Source organism: Molossus molossus, unplaced genomic scaffold (assembly GCF_014108415.1).
Source record: "Molossus molossus isolate mMolMol1 unplaced genomic scaffold, mMolMol1.p scaffold_m16_p_7, whole genome shotgun sequence".
Taxonomy (NCBI): Eukaryota; Metazoa; Chordata; class Mammalia; order Chiroptera; family Molossidae; genus Molossus; species Molossus molossus.
In genome coordinates this window covers 82,192,950-82,203,572 of record NW_023425401.1, presented here as the reverse complement: position 1 = coordinate 82,203,572, position 10,623 = coordinate 82,192,950, and positions in this window count along the sequence as shown.

The window sequence follows — 10,623 nt, the reverse complement described above, 5'->3', positions numbered from 1 at the left end:
ATTAGGAACATCTTTGCATCCATAGTATTTCTTAATTACATTGGAGAAGGACAGTTGATAGTGGCTTAACCAAATGAAGCTCTGCAGCCCTACTGAAATTGTCTGGATTCATACATAGAGCAGAAGGCCACTAAGCAGTCAGATCTCACAACTCCTCCAAAAACATGTTTTTATTTATTTATTTTTATTTTTTGTCTTTTTCATATTTTAATTTAAGTAATTTATTTTCACTGCAGGTGTTTTTTCTTTTTTCCCCATTGACACCCTGCTCCTCTACTGCTCCCCGACTCCAGCATTGTTTTCTATGTCTATTGATTATGTATGCTTATATGTATAAGTTATTTGGTTTATCTCACCCTCCCCTCTAATGTTTGTCAGTCTGAGCCCTAGTTCTATGTCTCTGGGTCTGTTTTGTTCATTACCTTATTTTGTTCATTACATTCCACAAATAAGTAAAATTATGTGATATTTGTCTTTCTCTGACTGGCTTATTTCGATTAGCATAATACTCTCCAGGTCCCCCCATGTCATCTCAAAGCATAAGAGATTTTTCTTCTGGCTGCATAGTATTACATTGTGTATATGTATCACAGCTTTTTCATCCACTCATCTATTGATGGATACCTGTGCTGTTTCCAGATCTTAACAATTGTAAATATGCTGCTGTGTACATAGGAGTACATATATTCTTTCTTACTGGTGTTTTGGGTTTCTTAGGCTATATTCCTAAAAGTAAAATTACTGGGTCAAATGGCAGTTCAATTTTTTAATTTTTTTGAGGAAACATCATATTGTTTTTCATAGTGGCTGACTAGTCTGCATTCCCACCAAAAGTGTACTAGAGTTCCCTTTTCTCCACACCCTCACCAGAATTTGTTGTTTGATGATTTGTTGATAGCAGCCATCATGGCAGGTGTGAGATGATACCTCATAGTTGTTTTAATTTGCAACTCTCTGATGATTAGTGACACTGAGCATTTTTCATATGTCTCTTGGCCATTTGTATGTCCTCTTTGAAGTGGTGTCTATTTAGGTCGTCTGCCCATTGTTTAATTGGATTTTTTGTCTTCCTTTTGTTGAGTTGTAAGAATACTCTGAATATTTTGGAAGTTAACTCCTTATGTTCGCAATTATGCTCTCCCATATAGTGGGTTCCCTTTCAATTTTGATGCTTGTTTCTTTTGCTGTGCAGAATCTTTTAGGTTTGATGTAGTCCCATGTATTAATGTTTCCCTTTGTTTCTCTTGCCTTACACATTGTATCAGTGAAAATTCTACTGCGTGTGATGTCTAAAATTTTGTTGCGTACATTTTCTTCTAGGAATTTTATAGATTCATGAGTCACATTTAAGTCTTTTATCTATTTTGAGTTTATTCTAGTGTATGGTATAAGCTGGTAGTCTAGCTTCATTTGTTTGCATGTAGCTGTCCAATTTCCCCAACACCATTTATTGAAGAGACTGTCTTAACTACATTGTTTGCTATGCTATCTTTGTCAAATATTAATTAAGCATAATAACTTGAGTCAATTTCTGGGTTCTCTGTCCTGTTCCATTGACCTATATGTCTGTTTTGGGGCCAGTACTAGATTGTATTGTTTACAATGGATTTTTGTATAATCTGATATCCGGTATTGTGCTCCCTCCTAATTTTTCAAGATTGCTGTGGTTATTTGGGGTCTTTTTTGATTCCATATAAACTTTTGGAGTTTTGTTCTAGTTCTGTGAGATATGTCATCAGTATTTTAATGAGAATTTCATTGAATCTATAGATTTATTTGTGCAATATAGGCAGTTTAATGATATTAATTCTTCTAATCCATGAACAAGGTATATGCTTCCACTTTTTTTATATCTTCCTCTATTTTTTTTCAATTTCCTGTAGCTTTCTGCAAACAGGTCTGTCCTTTACTTCTCTGGTTAATTCCTATGTATCTTAATTTTATTGTTGCAATGGTAAATGGAATTATTGTTATTATTATAATTATTTTAGTTTCTCTTTCTGTTGATTTTATATCCTGCTACTTTGCCAAATTTATTTATTGTCTAGTAGTTTTTTGATGGAGTCTTTAGGGTTTTCTATGTACAATATCATGTCATCTGTGAATAATGATACTTTCACATCTTCCTCTCCAATTTGGATTCCTTTTATTTTTTCTTGTTGTCTGATTGCTGTGGCTAAGGCTTCCAGTACTATGTTAAATAACAGTCGTGAAAGTGGACATTCCTGTTTTGTTCCTGTTCTTAAGGAAAATGCTTTTAGTTTTTGCCAATTGCATATGATGTTGGCTGTAGGTTTGTCATAAATGGCCTTTATTATATTTAGATATAATACTTCTATTTCCACTTTGCTGAGAGTTTTAATAAAAAATGGATGCTGGATTTTGTCGAATGTTTTTCAGCCTCTATTGATATGATCACATGATTTTTATTTCATTTTGTTTGTGTGGTGTATCACATTTACCTATTTATGAATATTGTACTAACTTTGTATCCCTGGAATAAATCCACCTTGACAATAATGTATAATTTTTAAAATATAGTGCTGGATTTACTTTGCTAAAATTTTGTTGAGGATTTTAGCATCTATGATCATCGGGGATATTGGCCTGTAGTTTTCTTTCTTTGTAGTGTCTCTTTCTGGTTTTGGAATTAGAATTATGCTGGCTTCATAAAACAAGTTTGGAAGTCTTCCTTCTTCTTGAATTTTTTGAAATAGTTTGAGGAGAATGGGTGTCAGTTGTTCTTTGAATGTTCTGTAAAACTCCCTCGTGAAGCCATCTGGGCCTGGGCTTTTATTTGCTGGGAGAGTCTTGATTAAATGTTTAATTTCTTCTGTTGTTATTGGTCTTTCAAGTATTCTATCTCTTCCCGGTCCAGTTTTGGGAGACTATGTGTTTCTAGAAATTTGTCCATTTCCCTTAGATTGTCAAATTTGTTGCCATATAGTTGTTCATAGTAGCTGTTAACAATATTTGTATTTCTGTGGTGTCTGTGGTTACTTCTCCTCTTTAGTTTCTGATTTTGTGTATTTGGGTTCTCTTTGTTTCTTGGAAAGACTAGCTAAGGGTCCATCAATCTTGTTTATCTTTTCAAAAAAACAGTTCTTTGTTCCATTGATCCTTTGAATTGTTTTTTTTTGTTGTTGTTTGTTGTTTTTTTTTTGTTTTTGGACTCTATGTCATTTATTTCTGCTCTGATCTTTACTATTTCCTTCCTTCTACTTGCTCTGGGGTTTTCTCTTGGTTTGCTTTCTAGTTCTTTAAGTTGTGAGGCTAGTTAGTCTATTAGAGATTTTTCTTGTTTTTTGAGGTAGGCCTATAGTGCTATGAAGTTTTCTCTCAAAACTGCCTTCACTGCATCCCAAAGATTTTGTGTTGTTGTGTCTTCATTTTCATTGGTTTCCAGGAAGTTTTTTAATTCTTCCTTGAACTCCTTGGTAACCCTTTCATTGTTTAATAAAATGCTATTTAGCTTCCATGGGTTTAAATGTCTTTGAATGTTCTTGATGCAATTGATTTCTAGTTTCATGCCATTGTGATCTGAGAAGATGCTTGATATGATTTCAGTCTTCTTGAACTTGTAGAGACTGAGTTTGTGTCCTAACATGTGGTCTATCTTTGAGAATGTCCCATATGCACTTGAGAAGAATGTGAATTCTGTAGTTTTGGGGTGTAATTCTCTGTAGATATCTATTAAGTCCATTTGGTTTAGTGTTTCATTTAGACTCTCTGTTTCCTTGCTAATTTTTTTGTCCAGAGGAAATATCCAGTGATGTCAGCGGGATGTTGAAATCCCTTGCTTTGATTTTATTGCTATGAATTTCTTCTTTGAAGTCCTCTAGAAGATTTTTAATATATTTTGGTGCTCCAATATTGGGTGCATATATGTTTATCAAGGTTATATCTTCCTGTTGAATAAATCCTTTCAATATTATGTAGTGGCCTTCTTTGTCTCTAGTTATGGTCTTCATTCTGAAATCTATTTTATCAGATATGAGTATTGCTATACCAGAATTTTTTTTTTTCTTTTCTGTTTGCTTGGAAGATTTTTTTTCATCCCTTCCTTCACTTTCAATCTATGTGAGTATTTTGTTGTGAGGTGGGTCTCTTATAAACAACATATAGATGAGTCATGCTTTCTTATCTAATCAGCTACTCTGTGTCTTTTTATGGGAGCATTCAATTCATTTACATTTAAGGTGATTATTGATATGTACTTATTCATTGCCATTTTTGTTTAGTGTGGTTCTATTTTTCTTCCTATTTCTCCTGCTAATTACAGCAGTCCTTTTAACATTTTTTGCAGTGCTGGTTTGGTGCTAATGTATTCCCATAGCCTTTTATTTGCCTGGGAAGCTCTTTATTTGACCTTCTATTTTGAATGATAGCCTTGCTTGGTAGAGTAGTCTTGGATTCAGATCCTTGTTTTTCATGACCTTGATTATCTCATGCCATTTCCTTCTGGCCTGTAGTGTTTCTGTTGAGAAGACAGCTGAGAGTCTTATGGGGTTTCCTTTGTAGGTAACCTGTTGGTTATCTCTTGCTGCTTTTAGGATTCTCTCTTTGTCTTTAATTTGTGGCACTTTGATTACTATGTGTCTTAGTGTGGGCCTGTTTGGGCTCTTCTTATTTGGGGCTCTCTTTGCTTGTTGAACTTGCATGCCTTCTTCCTTCACCAAATTAGGGAAGTTTTCTGTCACTATTTCTTCAAATATATTCTCTAAACCTTGGTAATTTTCTTCTTCTTTGGGGACTCCTATGATGTGGATGTTATTACATTTCCAGTTGTCCCACAGTTCTCTTAGCTGTCTTCATGCTTTTTAATTATTTTTTCCTTTGTGTATACTGATTGGTTCATTTTTCTTTCTTTTTTTTTTTTTATCCTCACCCGAGGACATTCTTCCATTCCTTGTTCAGGCAGAGTGGGAGGGAGAGAGAGGAACAGAGAGAGAGAGAGAGAGAGAAAGAAACATTGATGCGAAAGGAACACATCGAGTGGCTGCCACCCGCACAACCGACCAGGACCGGGGACAAACTTCAACCGAGGTACGCGCCCTTAGCGGGAACCGATCCCGGGTCTCTCAGGACCGCAGGCCGATGCTCTAACCGCTGAGCCAAACTGGCCAGGGCTGGTTGGTTCATTTTTCTACTCTGTCTTCTAATTCACTGATCTGGTCCTCTGCTTCATCTACTCTGCTATTTAGACTTTCCAATGTTGCAATGTTGTTTTTTTGTTGTTTGTTTGTTTGTTTTTGTTTTTTTATTTCTGGTATGTCATTCTTCATTTCTTCTTGGTGGTTTTTAATTTCCAACTGGTTGATTTTCAACATTTCTATGTCTTTACTTATGATGCTCATGTCCTTACACATGATGTTGAGCTTCCTCAAGATCATGGCTCTGAATTCTAGTTCTGTTAACTTGCTTCACTGCACCTCATTTATATCCTCTTCAGTAGAGGTCTCTTGTTCTTTCACTTGGCTTTTGTTTCTGTGTTTGACCATTTTGGCTATCACAGTGGGCTTTGGAGTCTGCCAAATTTTTTCTGTGGGTGTTGGTATTCTGCTGTTTGTGGCTCCCTCTCCTGGGTTTGGATGAGGCAGGGAGGATCCACTTTAAACACCACTGTCAAGTCTTACTTTCCTGGTTAGAGTTGCTAGCCCAGGGAATGGTAGTTATTCTCTAGTTTTTGCCTGGAGGCTATTAGTAGTGGTCACCCCAAAAACTTTGGTTTGTGAATTGAATGTAAAACTCCCTCAGGTGCTTAGTGTAAGAGGATTTCCTGGGGCTGGGTCAGATGCTGGTTGTTAATAGGCCTCAATTAGCATTTCAATGGCCACCAGGTGGGGTTGAATCTCCGAAGAAGGGGACACCGCCTCTACCTAGGGCCCTGGGAAGGAGTAAGATGACCACAGTCCCATGTAGCTGCAACTCAGCAAAGCTCTGAGTGCCCTCCAAATCCCAAGAGTCCCCACCCAGTTCCAGTCCAGTCTGCACTCCCTCTGCCGCAGCCCAAGGTGAGTGGCTGCTCCTAATTTAGCCTCTGTCCCGGCTATGTGTTGTGGAGCCGGTTGGGACTTTAACCTGAGGGCGCTGCTCCCAGCTAAGGACATTGTTTCCAGCTGAGGGTCTAGCACCTAGCCGAGTCTGCAGCATTTAGCCAAGCCTGCAGCATCTAGCTGAGCCCGCAGGTCTCAGCCAAGGGCGCAGCTGCCAGCCAAGGCTGCAGGTCTCAGCCGGGGCCACAGGTCCCAGCCCAGGCTGCTGCGGACCATGGGCTCCTGGCCTCCTCTCGTGTGTTCATAAGCTTACCAGGATTGAGTCAGTGTCCCTGGTTATTTGGTCCTCCAAGCTGCTTTTCGGTTGCCGTTTCCTGATGATTTGTCTTTATTTTCATTGTGATTCCAGTTTGGTCCTGGGAGATGTTCTGTGTAGCTTCCATTCACTATGACACCATTTTTTGTTTTTTGTTTTTTTGCTTTGGTGTTTTCTTTTTGTTTGCTTTCTAGTTTATTAAGTTGTAAGGTTAGATAGTCTATTAGAAATTTTTCTTATTTCTTGAGGTAGGCCTGTAGTGCTATGATCGTCCCTCTCAGAACTGCTTTTGCTGCATTCCATAGATCTTGTGTTGTTGTGTGTTCATTTTCATTGGTCTCCAGGAAGTTTTTAATTTCTTCCTTGATAGCCTCGGTAACCCATTCATTGTTTGATAACATGCTATTTAGCCTTTATATTTTCTAATGTCTTTGTATGTTCTTGTTGCAATACATTTCTAGTTTCCCGCCATTGTAATCTGAGAAGATGCTTGATATGATTTCAATCTTCTTGAACTTGTAGAGACTTAGTTTGTGCACTAACATGTGGTCTATCTTTGAGAATGTCCCATGTGCACTTGAGAAGAATGTGAATTCTGCAGTTTTAGGGTGTATTTCTTTGTAGATATCTATCAAATGCATTTGATCTAGAGCTTCATTTAGAGTCTCTGTTTCCTTTTCAATTTTTTGTCTAGAGGATATATTTAGTGATGTCAGCTGGGTTTGAAATCCCCTGCTATGATTGTATTGCTGTTGATTTCTCCTTTGAGTCCTCCAGAAGATGTTTAATATATGTTGGTGCTCCTAAATTGGGTGCATATTTGTTTATATTAACCAAGGTTATATCTTCCTGTTGGATAGATCCTTTCAATATTATGTAGTGCCCTTCTTTGTCTCTAGTTATGGCTTTCATTTTGACATCTACTTTATCAGATATGAGTATTGCTACACCAGCATTTTTTGCTTTTTGTTTGCTTGGAAGATTTTTTTCCATCCCTTCACTTTTAAGCTATGTGATTCTTTTGTTGTGAGTTGGGTCTCTTGTAAACAACATATAGATGAGTCATGCTTTCTTATTCTGTCAACTACTCTGTGTCTTTATCAGAGCATTCAAACCATTCACACTTAAGGTGATAATTGATATTTACTTATTTATTGCCATTTTTATTTAGTGTGGTTCTATTTTTCTTCCTATTTCTTCTACTAAGTACAGCAGTCCTGTTAGCATATATTTCAGTGCTGGTTTGTTGCTAATATATTACCTTATCCTATTTTTTTTTTTGTCTAGAAAGCTTTTTATTTGACCTTTTGTTTTGAATGATAGCCTTCCTGGATAGAGTGTCTTAGATTCAGATCCTTGTTTTTCTTTTTTATTTATTTTTTTTTAATTTATTTATTTTTTATTAATTAATTTTTGTTACAGAAGTTTCTCCTTTTCCCCCCACTGATTCTCCCCTCCCCTTCCCTCCCTGCCCTTTCCCCAATTGGTTGTCCATGTCCACTGTTCATGAAAACATGCATATAAATTCTGTGGTTTATCTCTTCCCCACCACCCCCCTATTTAGGGGATTGTCAGTCTGTATCCCACTTCCACGTCTCTGGGACTACCCCCTTCCTCAGAATGTTATGTTCATTATATTCCACAAATAAGTGAGATCATATGAAACTTGTCTTTCTCAGTTTGGCTTGTTTCACTTAGGATGATACTTTCCAAGTCCCTCCATGTAGTATCAAAGGATAAGAGGTCTTTCTTTCTTACAGCTGCGTAGTACTCCATTGTGTATATGTACCACAGCTTTTTGATCCATTCGTCTACTGATGGACACTTGGGCTGTTTCCAGATCTTAGCTATAGCAAATAGTGCTGCTACAAACACGGGGGTACATGTATTCTTCCTGGTTGGTGTTTCAGGCTTCTTAGGATATATTCCTAGAAGTGGGATCACTGGGTCAAATGGAAGTTCAATTTTTAGTTTTTTGAGGTAACACCATATTGTTTTCCATAGTGGCTGCACCAGTCTGCATTCCCACCAGCAGTATACTAGCGTCCCCTTTTCTCCACACCCTCGCCAACAGTTGTTGTTTGATGATTTATTGATGGTGGCCATTCTGACAGGTGTGAGGTGATACCTCATTGTTCTTTTAATTTGCATCTCTCTGATGATTAGTGATGATGAGCATTTCTTCATATGTTTCTTAGCCATTTGTAGGTCCTGTTTAGAGAGGTGTCTATTCAGTTCCGCTGCCCATTTTTTAATTGGATTCTTTGTCTTCCTTTGGTGGAGTTCTATGAGCACTCTATATGTATTGGAAATTAACCACTTGTCTGATATATCATTGGCAATTATGCTCTCCCATAAAGTGGGTAGCCTTTCCATTTTGATGATTGTATCTTTCCCTGTGCAGAAGCTTTTGAGTTTGATGTAGTTTCATGTGTTCATTTACTCCTTTGTTTCTATTGCCTTAGGTGATGTGTCAGTAAAAATTCTGCTGCGTATGATGTCTGAAATTTTGTTGCCTACAGTCTCTTCTAGGATTTTTATGGATTCATGAGTTACATTTAAGTCTTTTATCCATTTTGAGTTTATTCTCGTGTAGGGTGAAGTTGATGGTCTAGTTTCATTTTTCGGCAAGTAGCTGTCCAATTTTCCCAGCACCATTTATTAAAGAGGCTGTCCTTACTCCACTGTATGCTCTTGCCACCTTTGTCAAATATTTATTGAGCATATTTCCTTGGGTCCATTTCTGGGTTCTCTGTTCTGTTCCACTGGTCAACATGCCTGTTCTTGTGCCAGTACCAGGCAGTTTTATTACAGTGGCTTTGTAGTATAACCTGAAATCTGGTATTGTGATCCCTCCAACTTTGTTCTTTCTTTTCAAGATTGCTGTGGCTATTCGAGGCCTTTTTTGGTTTCATATGAACTTTTGAAATAATTGTTCTAATTCTGTGAAGTATGCCGTTGGTATTTTGATGGGGATTGCGTTGAATCTATAGATTGCTTTGGGTAATATGGACATTTTAATGATGTTAATTCTCCCAATCCATGAACAAGGTATGTGCTTCCACTTTTTTATATCTTCCTCTATTTCTTTTTTCAAAGACCTTTAGTTTTTTGTGAATAGGTCCTTTATTTCTTTGGTTAAGTTTATTCCTAGGTATCTTAATTTTTTTGCCGCAATGGTAAATGGGATTTTTTGCTTAGTTTCTCTTTCTGTGAGTTCATCATTGGTGTATAAGAATTCCACCGATTTCTTGACGTTACTTTTGTATCCTGCTACTTTGCCAAATTCATTTATTAAGTCTAGTAAACATTTGATGGAGTCTTTGGGGTCTTCTATGTACAGTATCATGTCATCTGCAAACAATGACAATTTCACTTCCTCCTTTCCAATTTGGATCCCTTTTATTTTTTCTTCCTGTCTTATTGCTGTGGCTAAGACTTCCAGTACTATGTTAAATAAGAGTGGCAAAAGTGGGCATCCTTGCCTTGTTCCTGTTCTTAAGGGAAATGCTTTTAGTTTTTGCCCATTGAGTATGATGGGTCTATAGGTCTTTCATATATGGCCTTTATTATGTCTAGATATGATCCTTCTATTACCACACTGCTGAGCGTTTTTATCAGAAATGGATGCTGGATTTTGTCGAAGGCTTTTTCAGCATCTATTAATATGATCATGTGGTTTTTATTCTTCATTTTATTTATGTGGTGTATCACGTTTATGGATTTGAGAATATTGTACCAGCCTTGCATCCCTGGGATGAATCCCACTTGGTCATGGTGGATAATTTTTTTAGTGTATTGCTGGATCCGATTTGCTAGTATTTTGTTTAAGATTTTGCCATCTATGTTCATCAGGGATATTGGCCTGTCGTTTTCTTTCTTTGTTGTGTCTTTTTCTGGTTTTGGAATTAGAATTATGCTGGCTTCATAAAAGGAGTTTGGAAGTCTTCCTTCTTCTTGAATTATTTGAAATAGTTTGAGGAGAAGGGGTATTAGTTCTTTTTTTAATGTTCGGTAAAACTCCCCCGTGAAGCCATCCAGGCCTGGGCTTTTGTTTGCTGGGAGAGTCTTGATTACATCTTCAATTTCTTCTGTTGTTATTGGTCTGTTCAAGTTTTCTATCTCGTCCTGATCTAGTTTTGGGAGACTATGTGTTTCTAGAAATTTGTCCATTTCGCTTAGATTGTCGAATTTGTTGCCATATAGTTGTTCATAGTAGTTGTTAACGATCTTTTGTATTTCTGTGGTGTCAGTTGTTATCTCTCCTCTTTCATTCCTGATTCTGTGTATTTGGGTTCTCTCTGTTTCTTG